At 43.3% G+C, this 23,630-nt stretch overlaps 1 long non-coding RNA gene across 1 annotated transcript; it reads left to right on the top strand.

The window, feature by feature from the left end:
- The first annotated feature begins 7,690 nt into the window (after positions 1–7,690).
- Positions 7,691–23,432, top strand: LOC116711414 (uncharacterized). The gene is made up of 3 exons (XR_004337218.1): positions 7,691–7,700; positions 14,476–14,479; positions 23,360–23,432. It is a non-coding gene; the product is annotated as an uncharacterized LOC116711414 (long non-coding RNA).
- Positions 23,433–23,630: the final 198 nt, after the last annotated feature.

Here is a 23,630-nt window from a genome sequence, read left to right as displayed (position 1 = left end):
CTGAAAGCTGCTTCTCCTCGTTTGGTTCTGGTTCTGGGAATGCAGAGCAGTCCAGAAGAGGTCTGGAAGGTTGAGAGGTCTGGAAGGTTGATACAATAAAAGCAGATCTTTAATGTATTGTGGTGCTAAGCCGTTCAGTGATTTATAAACTAACAACAGTATTTTAAAGTCTATTCTTTGAGCTACAGGGAGCCAGTGTAGGGACTTTAAAACTGGTGTTATGTGCTCTATCTTCCTGGTTTTAGTGAGAACGCGAGCAGCAGCATTCTGGATCAGCTGCAGCTGTTTGATTGATTTGTTGGACAGACCTGTGAAGACGCTGTTGCAATAATCAATACGACTGAAGATAAACGCATAGATGAGTTTCTCTAGATTTTGCTGGGACATTAGTCCTTTAATCCTGGAAATGTTCTTCAGGTGATAGAAGGCCGACTTTGTGACTGTCTTTATGTGGCTCTGGAGGTTCAGGTCAGAGTCCATCACTACTCCCAGGTTTCTGGCCTGATCGCTGGTTTTCAGTTGTAATAACTGAAGCTGTGCATTGACTCTAGATCGTTCCTCTTAAGGTCCAAAACTAATAACTTCAGTTTTGTTTCTGTTCAGCTGGAGAAAGTTTTGGCACATCCACACATTTATCTGTTCTAAGCATCTGTTCAGTGATTGGATGGGTTCTGAGTCACCTGGTGACATCGTAATGTAGAGCTGTGTGTCATCTGCATAGTTATGGTAGCTAATATTATTTCCTGTTATAACCTGAGCTAGTAGGAGCATATAAATATTGAATAAAAGGGGCCCTAGGATTGAACCTTGGGGTACCCCACATGTGACCTTTGACCTCTTTGATGAAAAGTTTTCAATTGAAACAAAGAAATCCCTGTTCTTTATGTAGGATTCAAACCAGTTAAGCACTGGACCGGAGAGTCCGACCCAACTCTCCAGTCAATTCAGTAATATGTCATGGTCAACAGTGTCAAAAGCTGCACTGAGGTCCAACGGAACCAGCACTATGGTTCGCCCCCAGTCCGTATTTATATGGATGTCATTGAACACTTTTACGAGGGCAGTCTCTGTGCTGTGGTGAGCACGAAAACCAGACTGGAAAGAGTCGAAGCGGTTGGTTATAGTTAGGAAGCTAGTTAATTGTTTACACACAGCTTTTTCAATAACTTTGCTGATGAATGGGAAGTTGGAGATCGGCCTGTAATTCTGCATTAGTGATTTGTCCAGATTGTTCTTTTTTATAAGTGGTTTGATTACTGCTGTTTTCAAAGCCTGGGGGAAAACGCCTGACGAGAGCGATGAGTTTACTATTTGGATCAGATCAGCAGCAATAACAGGCAGGACTTTCTTAAAGAAATGTGTGGGTAAAACATCCAGACAGCAGAAACTGGAGCTTAGTTGACTTATAATTTCCTGTAGGGTTTTATAATGAAGTAGTTGAAATTGGGTCATTTTTCCTGTATTTGTTTTGTTTGGGCACAGCATTGGTACTGACTTTATAGTGGATGTAAAGATTAATTCTCTGATTTTTTGAATTTTCTCTGAAAAGAAGCTGGAAAACTGGTTGCAGGCAGCAATACATTGGAATTCAGGCAGTAACGTCACAGGAGGGTTTGTGATTCTGTCAACTGTTGCAAATAAAGCTCGAGCATTGTTAATGTTTTTGTTTATGACATCTGCAAAGAAAGCCTCTCTTGCATGTTTTAGTGTTAAATGATAGTTACATAGTCTTTCTTTATAGATGTCACAATGAATGTGTTTTACGCCATTTTCGTTCTGCCCTACGGCAGAGTTGTCTTGCAGATCTAACTGTTTGTGTATTTCTCCATGGAGATTTCTTTTTACCAGACACAACCTTCATTTTAGTGATCTAATGGATTTCTACAACACGTGACTAACTGTGGACTACATGCGCTGTTGCTTTACAATGAGTCAGGAATATCAGTAGTGGGGAAATGGCACAATCAAGCAAAGAATCTGAAAAAGGGACGCAAAGTTTTGATATTGTCAGCAGTACGACAGAAAAATAATAAGGTCCGAAGGAATCACATTTCACAGGTCAGTAAAAAGCTTTAATTAAAAAATATATATAGAGAAAGTGGAGAGTAGGTTAGTTATGCTAGCTTAACTTTTATCACTTTAATATGAACACTCAAAAAAATGAACTTAGGGGCTTATTACATTAACAAAAGAATATCATGTACTTTTAACTAAATGATTTCATGTTTCAAACAAAAACGTGATACAATCATGTTGGATAAACAAGAAATTCAACAACTTAACAGTTATGAAATTTAATCATGTTGAGATAACATGATTCATTATAGTCAGACTGATCTTGTGCTAAAGACGACGAGTGAGATCACGGGATATCATGCGGGTTCACGAGAGATCATATAAAATCACAAGATATCACACGAGATCACGCGAGACAATCGTTTTTTGTCTCAATTTGAATAAAATGTATTCAAGTTGAGATAACGTGATTCAATTCAGTCAGATTGATCTCCCTCCGAAGAGGGTCTAGCAAGATCAGGGGATCACACGAGATTATGGAAGATCATGCAACATAACTGTTTTGTGCCTGGGAAAACTTCAAAGCGGTCTTAGTTACACATTAAACTATAGATATTTGTTTTTCTCTGCAGGGCACTATTGGCATTTGAGAACTGCACTGCAACAAATGGCTGTAAAAACTACAGCATGAAAATACAGTAAGGTGGATGGGTTTTGAAAATACAGTTCTGTTGTACCTTTTCTAATTGTTGAGTGTTCTTCCTACCCTTTCACCCAGTCCTGTCTTAAAACACTTAAATGCAGTGTAACTTAAAAAAATGTCTTTGAATTAACGTAATTAAATCATGGAAAGGATTTCCACACGATTAAATAGCTTTCTTTCAGCATGAAGCATGTTTGTTCAGCTAACTTAATTTTCATGAGTTGGATCAACTTAATTAAGTAGTGTGAAGGTACCACTGTAACATAAGTTGGTTTCTCGGGCGTGCTGTGGTGGAACCGGGGGTTAGCACGCCCCACGTTTGGAGGCCTTAGTCCTCGATGCGGACGTCGCTGGTTCGACTCCCGCTCCCGGAGACCTTTGCTGCATGTCCTCCGCCCTCCTGTCTGCCTACTGTTGCAAAAAAAATACGAGCCACTGGCGCCGCAAAAACTCAAAAGGTGCTGGTGCCTATCTCCAGCTAACGTTCTGGGCGAGAGGCGGGGTACACCCTGGACAGGTCGCCAGTCTGTCGCAGGGCAACACAGAACCATACAGACACACTCACAACTAATTTAGAGACCAATTACCCTAACAGGGAGAACAGGCAAACTCCATGCAGAAAGATCCTAGACCGGGAATCGAACTCCTTCTTGCTGTAAGGCAACTGTGCTACCAACTGCGGCACTGTGCAGCCCGTCACTTCCTAATGATCGCAAAATGGACATTCAAACACATAAATCTGCAACAGACAGAATGTTCTGTTTGGTGTTGTGGGGTTTTTTTGTGTTAATTCCTGATGCACTTGAACGTAATCTTTCCTCTTCGCTCCTGGGGCTGTTGTTTATTGGTTGCTATGACAACTAGTTTCTAGTCAACTAGAAAAATAATAATACAATCACCTATTTTTCTACATTTTTCCCAGGACAAACTGCATAATTTGTTAGTAGAACGTGGCGATATTCAGAGCAATCATTAAATAAGATGAAATATTTCATAAAGTATATAGGAGCCAAAGTTTGTTAAATTTTAAATCATGGCTCCTATTAAGTAAAATTAAATTATGGACCATTATAAAGAGAAATTCGCTTTGTTCTCTCTTGTTTCTAGAACTGACAGAAACCAATCTATAGATTTATTAGCAGAGATAATATATATTTCACATATCAAAACATCAGCATCTCAGCTTTAAGCCACATTTTATAGAATCCAGTAATATTGTAACGATTCTGTGTTTTAGTTCTGCTGGGGTTCATATGGTTATTTGTATTTGTTATAAGTTGCATTGTGATCCTTTCTGTTAGTGTTATGGGCTTTCCCTGTCTGACTCTGCTGGCTCCCACTCTCATGTGATAGGCCTGTCATGTGGGCGGGGGATCGGTGGAGCGGGAGTACCAGGACCGGAAGTGGAGGAGAGTTCAGAGGGGAGTTAGCAATGAAGCTAACAGTTGAGGGTGCCCGTTTGTTAGAGGCGTGAGCTGCAGCCTCAGGAATAGCAGCTTGTACCTATTTCTAATAAACCCTGTTGGCGGGACTACATCTCCGGTGTTGACGTCATTACAATATCGATGGTCACTCTACTCACCAACTGCCCCAACTACACCCAAAAAAGATTTTGCGTCTTTAATATTTGCTATATTAAAGACACATTATATCTGATGTGCTATGTGTAATTCAGCAGGACAAAAGGTTTTGCCAACCAACTGAGGAACAGCTGTAAAATCAGAATCTCATAATTGAAAAATACAAAGTTTGTACTGACAAGGATTCATTTGGTTTACACAGAAGTTACTTACTCTGTTTTTGAAATGTTTAATAACATTTTGATTGTTATTTAATCTAATGTTTTTTTTTTTCCTCCCTGTGATGGCCAAATCCATGGCCACACTCTGATGTCGGTAGCTCTTTTTTATGCACAGTTTATTTTTTCATATAACACAACAACACTTTAGTTTCAATAAAAACATTTATTAGTTGATTTGAATGCATTTGTTCTATTTGTTAGTGCGCACATTTAGTTAGCATATGTATTTATATCAACTTAAAGTTAATTTTGTTTGCTTAAGATTAATTCTGTTTGTTTTCCCACCGGTACTTACCTGCCTTGGAGTTTGCCAGACAAAAGATGGGGGTCAAGGCTCAGCAGGCTTAAATGCTGATTGGACTGCACCACTAGTTCCTGCTGGCAGGGGGAAATTGTAGTTTCTTTGTTTCGATAAGTTTTGTATTTAAGTAAATAATAGTATTTAAAGTTTAATATTTTTGATTTTCATCTTTGGGTCTTTAGTTTAGCCAAACTTAGCTGTACTGTTATTTGTTTTTGTGTTATTTGTAATTGTATTCTGTTTAGTTACCCTGTTGTGTCTTAATTGGTCTGATCAGCCAGTATATAAACCCCTGTGTGTCATTTCTTTGTTAGGTCAGTTATGTTTGTTTGTGCAGCCAGTTTGTTTACATTTTTTGCCTGAGTTCAGTTTTGTTTCTTTGACCTCTTTTATGAGCTCAGTTTATCTTTTGTTATTTATAATCTTTGGGTTAAAATAAAAACCCTATTTTTCTAATATGTCCTGTGACTCCTCCTGTTTTTAACTCGGTCCATCACACTCCCCTCCAGGGGTTCTTTTGTGGGCTCTAGTGTCCCTTATATGAAAGTAGGCTGACAGGAAAGGGGGAAGGAGAGGGGAGAAGACATGCGGCAAGTATCGCTGGGTCCGGGAATCAAACCCACGACAGCCGTGTCGAGGACTCAAGGCCTCCAAACGTGGGTTGCGCTATCCCCACAGCACGCCCGAATCTCATGTTGTTGATGTTTTCAACACTTGATAAAATCAGACAGTAAAAGGCAACTATGTGATAATTCCTCATAAAAATATTACTGAATTGTGAAACTGTTTTGTAGGCAAGCATTCAGTAAATACAGGCTGATTCTATAAATTACAATATAACTGAAAAGTTCCTTTGTCAGCAGTTCCATCACCAAGTGAAAGACATTATATAGATTAATTAGATTACGTACTGTATGTTTTAACATATTTATATTTCGTAATATCTTTAATACCTCCTAAAAGATTATTTTAGAAAGGTGCTATTAATCTGACAAGCCTGATCAGGACGTATATCCTAATTTATTGAGTAAGACTGTCTGGCATTCACATGTAAGTTTTGGCATTATTCTTAGCACTAGAAAAGAAAAGGCCTTCCAGTAATTGTGGGTGCATCAGCACCCCTCCCGCTCCTCTTCGTCCCCACGAACTTGCAACACAAAGTTACACCCTTGCTCTACTCATTTTAACAAGTAGTAATCTGACCAACGTCTTCTTACATGTCAACTTTTAACCGGAATTTAATTGATTGATAAAAATGTCCGGGGTTTTAATTTGACTGGCATGATGCATGGAAACAAACAGCCTTTCTTTTATTGGACATCCTCCCTGAAATGTTGAAATGTTGAAATGGTGGTGAAGTGCATTGAGCAGAGTCGAGATTGATGGAACTCAGTGGGTTGCGCTGCAGCATTGCAGCTGATTCTTACAAAGCACAAGTGTAGATTTACAAATGAACCGCATAATAAATTTCCTTCATACCATTACAGTCAAAACAAATGGGTGTTGAAGTGCACTGTGCATAGGAGAGCCTGGGGCGAATTGAGCTGTTTTTTGTTACATCACCACACCAAAGCAATCACAGTTTGGTTGATAATATTTATCAGCATATCTTTCAGGATATTGTGCATCCCTTCAACGTATCAGTAGTGTAAACATAACTGTGTTGATAATGTAGTATGGGCAAAAAAAATTGACTCAAGTAGAGCATAGGTGGAGGTTCCACCTGGTCCCCCAACTCGACTCCACCCTTCACTCACTTTCTCTTTCCCTAAATCTTTTTTCAGGCACAAAAACATTTACAATAACTTTTTTAGGGTGCTATTTCAACAACATACAGCGATTTCAACTTTCTTGTTAGACCATGTTATGGAAAAAATAAAGCCTAAAAGAAATTGCAGCTTTGACCACAACTTTTTGAAAGATGAATTGCAAAATTAGTACATATCACAGAAAAACAGCCACATCCTGGAGGGTCATGTAGCTACATGAAACACTGATTTTAAACACACTCTTACAAATTTGTTTTGCGAAGTAAACATGTTTCCACCACAACTTACTACTGTTGATGCGAGCAGCAGCCATATTGAAACACAAAGTTGCCCTGCAAGTTGTAACTAGGGGTAATTGGAGTTGCTCTGTTGCACTCTTTCCCAGTGAAATCAGACTTCAGAAGAGAGTTCCAGCTGTGTTTTCCGAATGGGAAGTGAGAATTTTCCAATTCAGACTGCAGATGGAACAAGAACTCACTTTAAACAGGACCTGTCTAACAACGTGAAGTAGGCTAAATGCCCTGATCTAAAGATATTCAAGATCAGAAAAGAAGAAGAATTCTTGACATCTGTCTACCTAGGAAGGGTTACAAAGCAATTTGAAAGGTTTTCTGACTAGAGTGAATTAGAGTGACAACTTATATCTACAGATGGTTTTTACAGTGGTGAGGCTTTCCAGGAGTGGCTGGTTTATCAAAAAACTTCAAGAACATATTGATGAGTCACCAAGGAGGTCACAAAAGAACCCAGAAAAACATCTAACGTACTATAATGGCTAAAATAACATGAGCAAATGCATAAAATGAAATAATGGTTTCATCATATGAGAAATGTCATACTAACCAGCCCGACTTTCTATTATAAACTCTCGGTTGGGACACCATTAGCAGCAACAGACCCCATCAAGCATTAGCAATGATAGGCAAAGAATCATTTACTGATTCTCTTTCTTCCTTCAGAGAAAGTTAATTTGCCATTGTAGCACAGACATCAAAAATATTTCTACGGCTTGGTTCAATGCCGGAATGTTATTATGAACATTCATAACCAAATTACTTCCTCAAATTATAAGCAGTGTTTAACCATTTTTATCTTTAACCTTCACATCTCGTCTTGCTACCATCCTCCATCAGCAAGCAGACAAAAGTACGATGCAGCCCAATTGCTGTTTAATATGCCCACACTGGCTTTTCACGGACAAGTGCTGTTCCATCTCTCTGCTGAGATTTTGTCAAAAGTGTTTGAGGACAAAGTGAGAAGGCTTTCATCTATAAAATCCACTGTGGGAAATTAAGTGATTACTGGACCACAAGTAAACAATGTTTCAGAATGAAGTTAAGCTTCTGCAATAATTTATTGGTAATTCTTTATTCCAGTTCGTGCTTAGGGAGATGTTTTAATCCTGAATGCAGTTTTATTTGGCATCAAAACACAAATGAAAAATGGAAATACAAGTCTGTTTTAGCAGAGAAATCAATGGCTAAGTGAATAACATTAGGACATACTGTAGCTTTTGGGTAACAGAAACAAACTGTGTGTGTGTGTGTAGAACCTGGATCCCATAAGAAGAAATATTGTTTGTGGGTTTGTGGGTAAGTGGCTAGGTTTAGGACTGTGAACTGAGTCAATTTAGGATTACGCATGTACTGTTAATGGTTAGGTCTACAGTTAGGGTTAGGCTACAGAAATGAATGAAAAATGAATGAAAGTCAATGCAGGCTGCACAGTGGCGCAGTTGGTAGCACTGTTGCACCAAGAAGATCCTGGATTCGATTCCAGGCCCAGGGTCTTTCTGCATGGAGTTTGCATGTTCTCCGTGTGAATGGTGGGTTCTCTCTGGGTACTCTGGGTCTGTCTGTCTAAATTCTCCCTAGGTGTGAGAGTTTGCGTTATTGTTTGTCCTGTCTGTCTCTGTGTTGCCCTGAGATGGACTGGAGACCTGTCCCGGGTGACTCCGCCTCTCATCCGTTGACCGCTGAAGATAGGCAACAGAAGCCCTCAACACCCCAAAGGGTGTAAGAAAAAAAGTCCATTCTGTGACAAGCAGTGGGGATATTAAACCCCAATTCACAAATGAAATTGTGCAATGCACCACACCTTTGCACTGCTGTCTGGCAAAGTACATACCAAGCAGCCAACAACACAAACATGAACAACCTCTGGAAGTAGGAGATAAATGGATGGTTACTAGATGGACATACCATCACTATTTTGAGTTAGTGTGAATGCACCCTAAGTTACCTTCTAAAGGATTGTTCATTAATCAGTAGTCAGATTACTTTTTCAAAGGAACTGTGCAATACTGCAATCTGCCTCCAGGGACAGAATTCAAGTTACATTTGTGAAATAAAATTGGGACAAGTCATCATAAATACAGTTGGAACAAGGCAAATACATAAACTGATCAAAAAGGCATATACACCTTTTTGCCTCAGTCTGAAGTCGAATCAGACCAAACTTGTCTTGTTTTAGGCCAGTTATAATTACCAAAATTATTTGTATGTAATACATCTAAGATTATTAACCAACTGGGTTACTCCTTTCTGACAACTGATCTTCTGTCCCACATGTGATTTTCAAGCGACTGTACAGATCCCCCCCCATCTGTACAGTTAGCTGTTCAAACAACACAGAAAATGCATTACAACTTCACCGGCTAAAAAAAGGAACAAACACCTTATTAATAAACTCCTTCATTTAAAAACACTTATGCGTGACCACCACTGTAAATCCCACTAAACTGAAAAGATCAAAATATTAAAGTAACTTAATAAATATTACAATATCCAAAATGTATGTTTTGTATGTAATGCTCCCCAGTGGAAATGTCTCACAGAACCCTACAGATATTTAGCCCAGCTCCACATATTCTATGAACTTTCTAGGCTTTCAGTGGTAATGCATCAGGCTGCATTGTGGGTACATGCCCTCGACCCATGTCATTTCCACACCAAGCCAATTATTCTAATACAAAGGCACAAAATTATCCCTTCAGGGAGCAACTCTGTGTACTCAATCAGCCATAGTAAGAAAGCACAGAGGATGCCCGGCCCTCTGCAAATGTGTCAGTGTGTATGTTTTCCCACACTCCTGTGGTTTTCTTTACTAGTCTCTTTATCCATCCATACAGCTTTTTTTGAAAGCCTCTGCTGCTGAATGACTTAAATGTTGTCATGTTGCTCTTCCCAAGAGTTGCATGAAAACCAGGACATACACAAGAAAGAAGGCGAGTCATTTGAGCAGAGCCTTTCTGCTTTAACATAATGGATCAGTGAGGGACCCCCTGACCTATGTTGGAGTAAATATGAAGGACCTTGGGGCTTATTTCTTAAATAAATTTTTGCTTGTTATTTTTGTCTAACATAAACATAAAGATGTCTTTAGATAGTAGTACTTAGTAGTAGTACTTAACTCCATAATCCAGAAAAGTGATTTTTTATTGTCATATCCAATGTCAATGGTCCTTAAAGGGGGAAAGTATTTTTGTCATTAAATGCAGAAATGGGGTGATTTTGGGGACAGATTTACGGTCAACTACTGTCCTCAGGTCATGACGTTTGCTATCCCTCAGCCAGCCATATGGAATGGATGAACCTCCACTGGAAATAGAAGAAGCCTTTCATGTACAGTATACAAAGAAATACTGGAAGACTTTATGACACTGCTGTTGAACATTTACATATTTCAGAAATGAATATGTAAATGCCAATGAATATTGGAAGTGTCTTGGTGGTTTCTTGTTTTTTTTTTCTCAATATCCAGTCTTACTGCCAGTCATCTCACAATGACAGTGTTGGTACACTTCTAGATGTTGGCAAAAAGAAGATGAATGTGATTCATTTAGTCTTCAATAAAATTGATTAAAAAAAATTCATCTCAGATCTTCACGTACCTTCATGGATTTTTCTGTTTTTCTGAGTTAAAGCACGTTTAATGGACTTGAATTGAACTTGTATATATAGCAAAGACCATATGTTGACTTAAGAAAAAAATAAAGATTTAGTTTTTAAGCACATTCTTGTCTGAAAAACTAACAGTATGCTTGGTGTCACCTTGTGATGAACTGAAATCAACAACTTTCCAAAGCCAAATTTACCTTTACATTTTTTTTTTTTTACAATGCATTGTAAAAGCAATGACAAAATATATTCTTGATTTTGGTGCAATAGAATGGTAATTTCATGCATTTAATGATGCTGATCTTAGCAAATATGATCAGCCTGGAGAGTTTCAATTGTAGAGTTTAAAACTCCTTCAAATTTTTAATAGCTGAAGCATGCACATTTCAACTAGAAGGAACTTTTATTAGATGAAATGTCACAAAATGTCATTGTCAACTTTAATGTCATATTTTAGCGTCAGGGTGAGTTAAAATACAAGAAAAATATAGAAGGAAAGTGACTATGCAGGATGTATTCCCTTACACTGCAAATATCCTAATGTTCCTTAACTTTATGGAGTCTGCAGGCAGCAACTGCCTGCTGTCAGAAAACATTCAAGTAGTCATTTTAAAAAGAACATGCTAATTTATTTCACAATTTATGGTGTTTTACTTGTGTGGTGTAATGCATGTTTGATCAGTAGTCATGTGTTTCATCTCCTTTTGCTCTTTCACAAAACTAAAGGAAATCAGTTCCACAAACCAAGTATCTCTTTGATGCAGAGCCTAAGAACACAAATATTTGGATATCTAGGAATTTGAAATTCTTAGAGTACCACAGGAAAAAAGTAATACTCTCACACTTTACCTCAAAGCGGTGGAGGACCATAAAAATAGAGACATTGTCGACACATAATCTTATTATACTGAGTCAAAAGCCTCATACAAAGAGCATCTTTGCTTTTTCCAAAAGCCGCTGTAGCTTCATCTTTTCAAATTTCTGAACTCAGACCTGACTGTAAAACCCAACAAGTTAACTCAAATCATTTAGGAAAATTGACGGCACCAATTGATTTAAATTTTGTAACTCGAACTATGTGATTAGAGTCACATAATAGAACTCAAACCAATTATGATAAGGCAAATCAAATGCATACGTTTGGTATGGATGGAGAGGGTGTAAATACAGTGTAGTGAGAAAGCAGCTCCAGAAAAAGCTTCATCCACATCAGCAACCAGAGCAACTGTGCCTTCATCCTGAAATGTCCAGTCTAAATTATTGATTAATAATATTAATGTCAAAGACAAGGTGAGAACAAATACACTTATTAGCTACCTCTGACATTTTTAGTAGTTTTTTTTGTTTAATTCATAACCAACCAAAACTTCAACAAGGCAGGACCTGAAATTTCAGCTGAAACACAAATTTAAAGCATTGAATGGTTTATTGAGAATTTGAATGAGATCATCAACAGTGGGACTAGGAACCACTAACGACAAATAAACTGGTTAGTGTCTTGAATACTCTTGATGTAGTCATGAGCTCTAAAGGAAAACCACTAACCTCAAAATCTTTAGGGAGCAGGCAGCACAGAGTCTTTGTTCCTCTGTGAGACTATGGTGAGCAAAGGGTAGTGAGGGGCTGTGCCTGGGTCCTAGTTGCTGTGACCTGGACTCTGCAGAGTGGCAAAAACTGGTCCACAGCAATAACACTGGTAACACACAGCGGGCTAATCACAGGGAACAAACAGAACTCGGAGGTCAGGGAGTCAAAGCGGTCAGAACCAGGGAAGCAGAATTAGGCAAACTTATCCGAGGGTCAGGTGAGAATCTGGAGACATACAAAGGTCAGGCACATGGGGTTAGTCTCAGACGGACAGGCCCAGGGATGAGGCAGGAAGCAGAAGTCGAGGGGCAGAAACAGAGTTGTTGTCCAGATAACAAAAACCAGTGGGATATCCAAAGTGGGCAAGGTAAGACAGGGAAATCTGAAAGACAAAAACGTGGAAGTGATTGTGATCAGGCAAAGAAGGAACGATCCTTGCAGATTCCTTCCTACCTGCAAGGAATCAACCAAGAACACAAGTTGCTTTTCTGCAGAAGAGGGGAGAGAAGCCAGACACGGAGAGCCGCCATCAACTCCGCCAGTTCTCAGTCCTCAACTACCCTTTATTGAAACAGAGTATGACCTAATCACATGAACATTGTAGCTCTAAACAGCTGAAACGTGTCCTAATTGATTACACAGCATTTAAATACAAGCTCTTTTCTTTAAGTCTGAGTGTGACATTGACATGGCCTTGTTTCTTGTGTCTCTCTGCGGATATCATCTCAGCGAGTCACAAGCTTCTGGTCGCCTCTGTCCCCATTTCCTGGAACAGTTAATCATCAGCCACAGAAAGAAAAGGAGCCTAGCAAAAAACACAAAAGAATAATAATATGAAAATATAACCTTTCAGATAAACTCATTATTTAAATGAACTTAGATACTAATTTTCCCAACACTCACTCTTGGGCTTTCAAAACTCTGACTTCGTCTTAGTCTTCTACTAGTATTTTTATAGTGGTTTGCAAACAACTAAAGGTGCATTACTGCCACCTTCTAGATTGGAGTATAGATCAGATGTTCTAATCCAACCAAAACCATGTTTTTGGATCGGAAGACAGAGCGAGAATCATCACTACCTAGAGACATTTCTGGAGTGGAATGTGCATGTGAGGTCCAATATGTAAAACACTGAAATATTCAACGTTTTTCCCCATTATAGTTGGATGTAATGAGGGTTGGCAGGAGGAATGTGACTGTTGAACAAAAGACAATAATGCACTCCATCTGACACCTTGTGTAATAATTTTGCAACATGCATATATTATTGTCACTTGTGCTAATTAGCTTCTGATATTAGAAAAACTCACATATTAAAATTATGTAATTTTAATATGTGAGTTTGCTATGTCTAATTGCTATGTCTCAACCACATGGTTGAGAAATGTCTAATTACTCAACCATGTGGTTGAGAAATTAGACACGCCATTGGCTGATATTTAGAAAGTCATGGTGACAATTTACTGATGTTGACGAAAAAACTGCCCCTTAGAAAACACACATTTGATTGGACTATACTATATTTATTAAGTATGTTTCAGTCAGTTTAATGTAACTCGTCTGAAAGCCAAATTCGAATCACTTTAGGTAAAACACCAAGATGTGAACTGTGAATATATATACTGAAGAGCTTTTGTTATTCATGATTACCTACAGTGGGAAATTGCAAAGAGACAAAAGCAGGTATCTCACTAACCCTGAAGTCATTCAGTTGGGGGAACTATTTAATTCTCCCTGTAATCTAAGATATTGGTTTAGGATTTGAACAGAAGATCAACGCAAACCTTCAAACAGCAGATTGATGGTGTCTGAGAGCAGCAGGGATCAATGATGTAACAGTGACAAACAGCAGTACAGTCTCTGCTCAGGGCATTCGGATGAAGTTCTCATTTTCTAGCTGATGACCAAGTATGTAATCCATAAATCCATCTGGTCATTAATTTATCTTCAAATTGAACGGTTATTCCAGCAAGCTAGCTGGCGCCTCACATGTGTGACGCAGGTCCACTCAATAGGTTTGACCTTTCATACGAGACATCTGGTCTCACTGGGAACATAGTCCTCACTAATAAAGCCCAGAGCTCTGTTATAATAATTGATGGCACACAGGATGGATGACTTTATTTCAACTGTTTTGCTATTCTGCCAGCCTGAATGGGCAAATAAAACTACCTTGGTGTCCATGAACTGTACCTGCACATACTTTGTTGAAATGCCATACTTTTTCAGGCTCAAATTTACAAAGATCTGAGTGTTTAGCCCTGGTGTGTCTGAAGTTTGGCCCAGAATGTATGACTGTGTTTGTGTGACTTCAACAATGGCCTGCCATCTCAGATGGCTGTTGCAGAAAAACTAAATAAAATGTTAAGGTGCAGTTTTCACCTTAACATTTTATTTAGTGATGTGAGAGTGTTCAAAAAACATACTACACTAAAAGCTACTTAAAATAGAAAATGTGCTAATCTTTTTTTTTCCTCCTAATTGACTTTGAAAGTAATAATGACTACAGGCAATACGTGGTATAGAGGTAGAGCGTGTCCCGTCTGGTAATTGTCAATAAAAGGCCACAAGTCCCAAAAATAACCACAAACACTATGTGCCTTTTAGTGAAATGATTATACCGGTTTACTAAAACTGGCTAAGCAAATCAGTAAGGAGCCATTTCTAACATACACACAAAATGTAGACAGTGAATAAACCCAAAAATATCAGACTTTCATGATGTTCATGGTGAATTTAGAGAAAGACTGATGGACAGATGAATGGATGGATGGATGACCTGATTCACAACCAGATGGACTGGTGGCCTGATGGAAAATTGGACAGGTGAACAAACACATGAAAGAAACAAGCTGAAAGTCTAGACAATTTTTGTCATATTTCTCCAGACCTGTAATATACATCTAAAGATCACAGATTTTTCTAGACAATTATAAGAATCCTGGGATTTACTCTCCACATCTGAAGTGAATGATAGTAGTATTGTATTCACAGTCTCTTGGACAAAATGTCTCAATTCAGCCTGTGACCTGACACGCTCTCATTACAGACAGCAATCGTCTTCATTTCAGTGAGGTAACAAGTTCCGTGGTGTTTGTGGTTTCAACTTGGACCAAAGCTCAGAGCAGACACTCACAATTTGTTAAAGCACATAAAAGATCAACAGACAGAGAGGGAGAGAGACCAGATGAAAATGAAAGAAAAATCAGAGGATACTGATCATTAAATAAGCCTCTGAGCTGCAGATAGAAGAGCCAAATCAAACAGAATGTATTTCTGATCAGAGATAAAACTCTCCATATTAAGAGCTGAGTGACAGGCTCATCTCAGACTGAAGATCAATGCCATGTTCAAAGGCAGAGCTGGTTCAGGGGCTGTTAATATTCACATTACGTATTCCACACACAGAGGGGCTCGTGTTTGACAACAAGATATGGAGCAGCGCAAGAAAGTTATCAGCCATAGTGTCAGTGGGGAGGGTGGCAAAACAAATCCTCAGCAAAAACAGAGCAAGCACTGTTAAATGCAGTCAATATAATCTGACAGCTTACCCAGTTAATCCAGGTCAACAATTAGAGCATTGAACTTTTAATGAGGAGAATCAGCTGGAAGTGTTAAACTTGCATTATCAGCAGTTTACTGAAGACAGAAGAAGCTGAAACTGCCTGAAATGTTGAGCTGTTGAGATTTCTTCTGGAAGAAAAAATGATGGCAGAGTATTGTGTATGGCATGACTGTTTCACAGCTGGAATAACATATGTCTAATATTGCATTATTACATACTATTAGAAAAGGGTGTGTTAGGTTTATTTTAGGTCCTAACCTGCAAAGAATCAACCAGAGACACAAATTACTTTTCTGCAGAAGAGGAGAGCTGAAAACAGACGCAGAGAACCGCCATCAAACACTGTCTGTGATCAACTCTGCCAGCTCTTTCTCTGCATTGCTCTTTATTATGTATAGAAAAAGGAGGTTGGGCTTTTTCACATAGTCACACAAAGAATTTGACCAATGACCTTTACTACAGGATGTTCTGGAAACTTCTGTGGACATGCCCTTACAAGGGCATGAGGCTGACCACAACCAATCAGCCCCACAGAAAGCTGACAACACAGGAATGTGCAAACGTCTCTAGCCTCCAGGCAAACATCCTAAAAATGGTTAATAGTGTATCACAGAAGAAAAGGAGTCAAGTAAACAACACACAAAATAATATGAAAACATAACCTTTCAAATAAAGTCACCAGTAAATGAACTTAGTTCATTTTTCTAACATTTCCTCCTGTTTTTCATATTATTATTTATGAAGTCTAACACAGACATCAGAAATACATTTCTTGCTGGCACATTTTCAATGTATCCGTCACAACGTTAGACATCGGAGTTTCCCTCAGAGATGGAGGCAACAAGTTGATACTGATACACAACATTTCCAACAGTTTTGGCTATCATTGATTTTAAACATGGAATTATGCAGGCAGTAAAAATACAAAATGGTCCAGATATGAGCCAAGAAAAAATCTCCTCGTGAGGGAACTGCATCCTGTGACATGGCCTGTTGCAGGTTTTTCAAGGCAGACATTGCTTCATCAAAATGTGTCAGGATCTGTGTTTTTCTGTGTTTATTTAGAGTTTTCTGTGTCCTTAGTCTCTTCGTTGTCCTGTCCTCCCTTTGATTGTTCCCAGGTGTGTCTCGTTTCTGTGATTACCCTCCAGTGTATTTAACTCCACCTGTGTTCCTTGTTCCTCGTCGGGTCCTCGTCATTGTTTCGTCAATGTCCAGTCTAGTCGTCCTCAGTGTTTCCCTGTGCCTGCTGTTCGTAGTTTTGCCTGGTTTTCATCATTAAATCATCATAATTCATCTAACCTGGGTCCGCTGCATCTGCCTCACCACCAACACCACCCGCACTTCATGACAGTAGGACCCGACCAAACCGAACGGTGAGGCTAGCTTTAAAATGGACCCAGCTGGAGCGAGGTTGCCTCCTAGAGGGCAGAGCGGCCCGAGGCGGAGGTCCGGCAGGGAGGACAGGGAGCTGGCTGAAGCTCTTGCCGACTTGCAGCGGGAGCTTTTCCGGGGGACGAGACTGGTGTTGGCACCCCCCGGATACGGTCCCCGTCGATACCTCCGTCCGGGAAGCCAGCGACCTGAGCCGCCGGTGGAGCCGGCCCCTCGTCGCTTTCCGGAGCCACTTCCTCCGCTGTCTGCCCGGAGACAGCGACGTGAGCCGCCGGCAGACCCGGCCCCTCGTCGCTTTCCGGAGCCGCCACCCCCACGGTCAGCCCGGAGACAGCGACGTGAGCCGCCGGTGGACCCGGCCCCTCGTCGCCTTCCGGATCCGTCACCTCCGCTGTCAGCCCGGAGACGGCGACGTGAGCCGCCGGCAGACCCGGCCCCTCGTCGCTTTCCGGAGCCGCTACCTCCGCTGCCCGCTCGGAGACAGCGACGTGAGCCGCCGGTGGACCCGGCCCCTCGTCGCCTTCCGGAGCTGTCACCTCCGCAGCCGTTTCCAAGGCTTCGCTGCGGCTCGCCCCCGCGGCCGGTTCCAAGGCTTCGCTGCGGCTCGCCCCCGCGGCCGGTTCCAAGGCTTCGCTCCGGCTCGCCCCCGCAACCGGCCCCGAGGCTCCGCTCCGGCTCGCCCCCGCAACCGGCCCCGAGGCTCCGCTCCGGCTCACCTCCAGCCGGCGCACCCGAGGCCGTTTCTGCCGGCGTTCCAGCCGGCGCACCCGAGGCCGTTTCTGCCGGCGTTCCAGCCGGCGCACCCGAGGCCGTTTCTGCCGGCGTTCCAGCCGGCGCACCCGAGGCCGAATCAGCCGGCGTTCCAGCCGGTGCACCCGAGGCCGAATCAGCCGGCGTTCCAGCCGGCGCACCCGAGGCCGAATCAGCCGGCGTTCCAGCCGGCGCACCCGAGGCCGAATCAGCCGGCGTTCCAGCCGGCGCACCCGAGGCCGAATCAGCCGGCGTTCCAGCCGGCGCACCTTCCGAGACTCCCAGTGTTCCTTCCGAGACTCCCAGTGTTCCTTCCGAGACTCCCAGTGTTCCTTCCAAGACCCAGACCCCCTGCGTTCTTCCAGAGACTCCCAGCGTTCCTTCCGAGACTCCCTGCGTTCCGACTCAGACTCTCTGCGTTCCTCCTGAGACCCTGACCTTCTGCGTTCCTCCTGAGACCCTGACCTTCTGCGTTCCTCCTGAGACCCTGACCTTCTGCGTTCCTCCTGAGACCCTGACCTTCTGCGTTCCTCCTGAGACCCTGACCTTCTGCGTTCCTCCTGAGACCCTGACCTTCTGCGTTCCTCCTGAGACCCTGACCTTCTGCGTTCCTCCTGAGACCCTGACCTTCTGCGTTCCTCCTGAGACCCTGACCTTCTGCGTTCCTCCTGAGACCCTGACCTTCTGCGTTCCTCCTGAGACCCTGACCTCCAGCGTTCCACCCGAGACCGAGACCCCCAGCGTTCCACCCGAGACCGAGACCCCCAGTGTTCCACCCGAGACCGAGACCCCCAGTGTTCCACCCGAGACCGAGACCCCCAGTGTTCCACCCGAGACCGAGACCCCAGTGTTCCACCCGAGACCGAGACCCCCTGTGCTCCGACCGAGACCCCCTGTGCTCCGACTGAGACTCCCAGCGTTCCGACCGAGACTCCCAGCGTTCCGACCGAGACTCCCAGCGTTCCGACCGAGACCCCTTGTGCGCCGACCGAGACCCCCTGTGCTCCACCAGAGACCCTACCTCGAGGGGCTCGTCATCGCCGTCTGTGGGCGGCCCCCGGGGCTCATCATCGCCACCTCCAGGGCCGCGGATGGCCGCTGGACCGCCTCCTGGGGTCCCGCCTCCGGGGTTCCCGCCTCCAGCGCCGCGGACGGCCGCCGGACCGCCTCCATGGTTCCCGCCTCCGGGGTTCCCGCCTCCGTGGTTCCCGCCTCCAGCGCCGCGGACGGCCGCCGGACCGCCTCCGTGGTTCCCGCCTCCAGCGCCGCGGACGGCCGCCGGACCGCCTCCGTGGTTCCCGCCTCCAGCGCCGCGGACGGCCGCCGGACCGCCTCCGTGGTTCCCGCCTCCAGCGCCGCGGACGGCCGCCGGACCGCCTCCGTGGTTCCCGCCGCCGCGGACGACCGCCGGACCACCTCCGTGGTTCCTGCCTCCTTTGCCTCCGCCCACCCTGTGGGTAGTTTTTTGTTTGTTTATGGACTCTTGGCCCTTCTTGTGTTTCCGCCCACGATGGTGGGTAGTTTTTTGTTTTTCTGGACTCTGGCCCCCCGTCCAGCGCCCCTCCGCCCACCCTTGTTGTGTTTTTGTTTTTTCTGGACTCTGGCCCCCCATCCGGCGCCCCTCCGCCCACCCTTGTTGTGTTGTTTTTTTTGGGCGTCTGGTAGCCGCCCTTGAGGGGGGGGTACTGTCAGGATCTGTGTTTTTCTGTGTTTATTTAGAGTTTTCTGTGTCCTTAGTCTCTTCGTTGTCCTGTCCTCCCTTTGATTGTTCCCAGGTGTGTCTCGTTTCTGTGATTACCCTCCAGTGTATTTAACTCCACCTGTGTTCCTTGTTCCTCGTCGGGTCCTCGTCATTGTTTCGTCAATGTCCAGTCTAGTCGTCCTCAGTGTTTCCCTGTGCCTGCTGTTCGTAGTTTTGCCTGGTTTTCATCATTAAATCATCATAATTCATCTAACCTGGGTCCGCTGCATCTGCCTCACCACCAACACCACCCGCACTTCATGACAAAATGGGTTTCATTAGCATCAGAAACATAAGTACAACATTCTCTAGTGTCATCTTCATCAGTGTCAGCATAATCAAACAATGGCTTAACTTAAAAGGGTAAATTTGGCTTTGTTATTTTCCATCAGGGAAATTACTTTAATCTTTTATCAAAGAACGCAGACTTTGAATGAGACCACATCCACAGGACACCAGAAAAACAGCTGCAAAACTGCAATGACAAAACAGAGATCAGATTTTCCAAAGGCATCATTCATTTGTGTTTTCAACACAAATATCTTCAATTCACTCTGTGTCTGAGTGAATTCTCCACCGCTCGTCTCCAACTCTGGTTGCTATTGTGTCGGAATAAATGTGAAACCGCTTCTCCAAGCAGTCGCACTCTTCTTCATAGACAACAGCTTTTTGGCCAGTCTGTGTGTAGAAAGCCATGAGCAACTCATCATGCGAAGCCTTATCTCCTGCTTGTCCAGTTTTACTAAGTTCTGCTCATTAAATGGTGGATGTAATCCATTCAATTTACGTTTCTATTATTATATACTACACCTCCAACAAATGGAAAAACACAGAAACCCTGTAATCACCTGCTTCAAAAGACATGGTTCTAAATTAATGTTCTTCATTTTAAACTAATCTTGTAATATAAGACTGAACAAAAACAAAACAATAACAAAAGCTTAAAGATGTAGTCGTATATCTTACATTTGCCATCAAAACAATGAATATCAGTGTGAATTAGATAAGATAAGATAAGATTTATTGTCATTGTCATCAACAGATTACGAGATTGAGATTTGCTCGACTCGAGTTAAGATGCAGGTTATGTGTATATACATAATATACAAAGATAAAGAAATAAATAGTACAAAATGAGAAATAAATAGACATCAGAAGATGGTTGCAGCGCCTGGAGGTGTCGCAACAGAATTTACATTTTTAACAAAGTGGTGTCAAGAGCAGAAGTTCTTATGCCTTTGAATTTATTGCCATGATTGCCATCGGGTAAAAACTGTTTTTTAGGCGATTTGTCCTGGTTTTTATTGCTCTGTATCTCTTGCCTGATGGCAGCAGCTGGAAGAGACCATGGCCAGGGTGTGAAGAGTCATTTAAAATGTCCAAAATTTTCTTGTGGAGCCTGGAAGTGTGAATCTGTTCCATAGTGGGGAGGGGGCAGCCTATGGTTCTCTCTGCTGCCCTGACAACCCTCTGGAGCGCCTTCTTGTCCGCGGATGTGCTACTGCCGTACCAGACACACAGACTGTACGTGAGCACACTCTCTATGGAGCAGTGATAGAAGGCCTGCAGCAGGTCTGAGGGGAGACGGTTCTTCTTGAGTATTCTCAGAAAGTACAGTCTCTGCTGTGCCTTTTTCAACAGCTCCTTGGTGTTGGTGCTCCAGGTTAGCTTGTCCTCCAACTCCATGCCCAGAAACCTGAACACTGGGACCCTCTCCACACAGGTCCCACTGATGGTGAGAGGCTGGATGTCCGTTTTGTTCTTCCTGAAGTCGATCACCAGCTCCTTTGTTTTGGAGGTGTTGAGGAGCAGGTTATTGACTTTGCACCACTCTGACAGCCGCTTCACCTCATCCCTGTACTCCAGCTCCCCCTTCCCGCCTGAGATGAGACCAACAACAGTCGTGTCATCTGCAAACTTTATGATCTTGTTGCTGAGGTGGTTGGAGACACAGTCATGAGTGTAGAGGGTGTAGAGAAGTGGACTGAGCACGCAACCCTGTGGCGATCCGGTGTTCAGGCTCAGAGCAGTGGAGGTGTGGGGGCCCAGTCTGACCCTCTGGGAGCGACCTGTCAGGAAGTCCAGGATCCAACTGCAGGTGGCTGATGGGAGCCTAAGGTTTGCTAGCTTGGACACCAGACGTTGGGGAAGTATAGTATTAAATGCTGAGCTGAAGTCCACAAAGAGCATTCTGACGTAGCTCCCCTGCTTCTCTAAGTGGGTCAGGGCAGCATGAAGTGCTGTGGATACAGCGTCCTCTGTGGACCTCTTTGCTTTGTAGGCAAATTGGAGAGGGTCCAGCTCAGCAGGCAGGCCAGCGAGGATGTGACTCCGCACCAGTCTCTCGAAGCACTTCATGATGATCGGTGTGAGTGCCACTGGACGGTAGTCGTTCAGGGTGTTGATGTTGGTTCTTTTCGGCAGGGGGACAATGGTAGAGGACTTTAGGCAGGGAGGGACAGTGGCTTGAGACAGGGACTGGTTAAAAATCTTTGTGAAGATTCCAGCCAGTTGGTCTGCACAGTCTTTAAGCACCCGTCCCGACACACCGTCAGGTCCTGCAGCCTTCCTTGGGTTCACCTTCCTCATCACCTGCCTCACCTCACACTCCTCTACTGTGAGAGCAGAGCTGCTGTGGACAGGCAGCTGTGATGGAGCTGTGGTAGGTGTCGCCTCAAAGCGGGCAAATAAGATATTCATCTCCTCTGCCAGGGAAGTGGTTCCCTCCGTGCATGGCTGGTTGCTGGATCTGTAGTTTGTAATGTGCTGAACACCCTGCCACACCTGCCTGGTGCTGCTTCTCTATTCTCCCTCTGTATGATGCCTTAGCTTGGCAGATGCCTCTTCTCAGGTTGGCTCTGGCAGAACTGTAAAGTGCTTTGTCCCCGGACCTGAAAGCAGCATTCCTGGCTTTCAAGAGGCCCTGGACCTCCTTAGTCATCCAGGGTTCCCTATTCGGATAGATCCTGATGAGTTTGTTCCTGGTGACATTGTCTGTGCAGAACCTGATGTAGTCCAAGACTGCTGAGGTGTAGTTCTCCAGGTCCTGATGTGCAAAAACCTCCCAGTCAGTTCTCTGGAAGCAGTCCTGTAGTTGGTGAGAGGCATCCTCAGGCCAGATGGTGACAGTCCGGGTTGTACTGGGGACACGTTTCCGCAGGGGAGTGTAAGCAGGGATCAGTAGCAGGGACACATGATCAGACTGGCCAAGGTGTGCGAAGGGTTTAGCCCTGTATGCTTGTCTGATGTTTGTGTACAGCTTGTCCAGAGTTTTATCACCCCTGGTTGTGCACTTTACGTGTTGATGGAATTTGGGGAGGACTGATTTCAGATCAGCATGATTAAAGTCCCCAGAGACGATGTGAACAGCCTCGGGGTACTTGTTCTGGTTGTTGCTGATAGTATCATGCAGGAGTCCCACGGCCGAGCTAGCGTTAGCATCCGGTGCTATGTAAACCGCAGTGAGTAGAATGGCGTTAAACTCACGTGGGAGGTATTGGGGTCTGCATTTAATTGTGATGAAAGAAGTTAAAGCAGACCAAAATTCTCCAGTTTTAGGTCAGTTACAATCATAAAAAATATTTATCTTTACTAAATTCTGCAATAAATAGAGAATAGGTCAGTTTGTTTTTTATTTATTTATTTTTAAATGAAAGTCTTTAAATCCAGATGTTTACATACAGCCAGTCAGTACTTGATTTGGCAGCATTGCCTTTGAACTGTATGATTTGGGTCAAACCTTTTGGGTTTCCTTCCACAAGCTTTTCAATGGTTTGCTGGAGTTCTGGTGACATTGTCTGTGCAGAACCTGATGTAGTCCAAGACTGCTGAGGTTAAGATGGCGGCGCCCTGTATGGCTGCGGCTGCATGGGCTCTCGACAACTTGCGAGTATTTGAGCAAAATAATTAATTCAACTGAACCATGAGAAAACCAAATCACTGACCATTGCCCCTGGAAGCATTGCTCCTCTAATGCTCAATGGAGAATGCAAAGCTGTGAATCACAGACCACCTTGAACGCTAGTAGGTTCCTTTGCATGGCGCTCATGCTAGCTGCAACGTATGGCAAAAATATCTTACACTACTAACAATCATTCTTGTCT

Source organism: Xiphophorus hellerii, chromosome 21, assembly GCF_003331165.1.
Source record: "Xiphophorus hellerii strain 12219 chromosome 21, Xiphophorus_hellerii-4.1, whole genome shotgun sequence".
Lineage (NCBI taxonomy): Eukaryota > Metazoa > Chordata > Actinopteri > Cyprinodontiformes > Poeciliidae > Xiphophorus > Xiphophorus hellerii.
The sequence above is the reverse complement of the archived record's forward strand: the minus strand, read 5'-3'. Positions and strand labels throughout refer to the sequence as shown.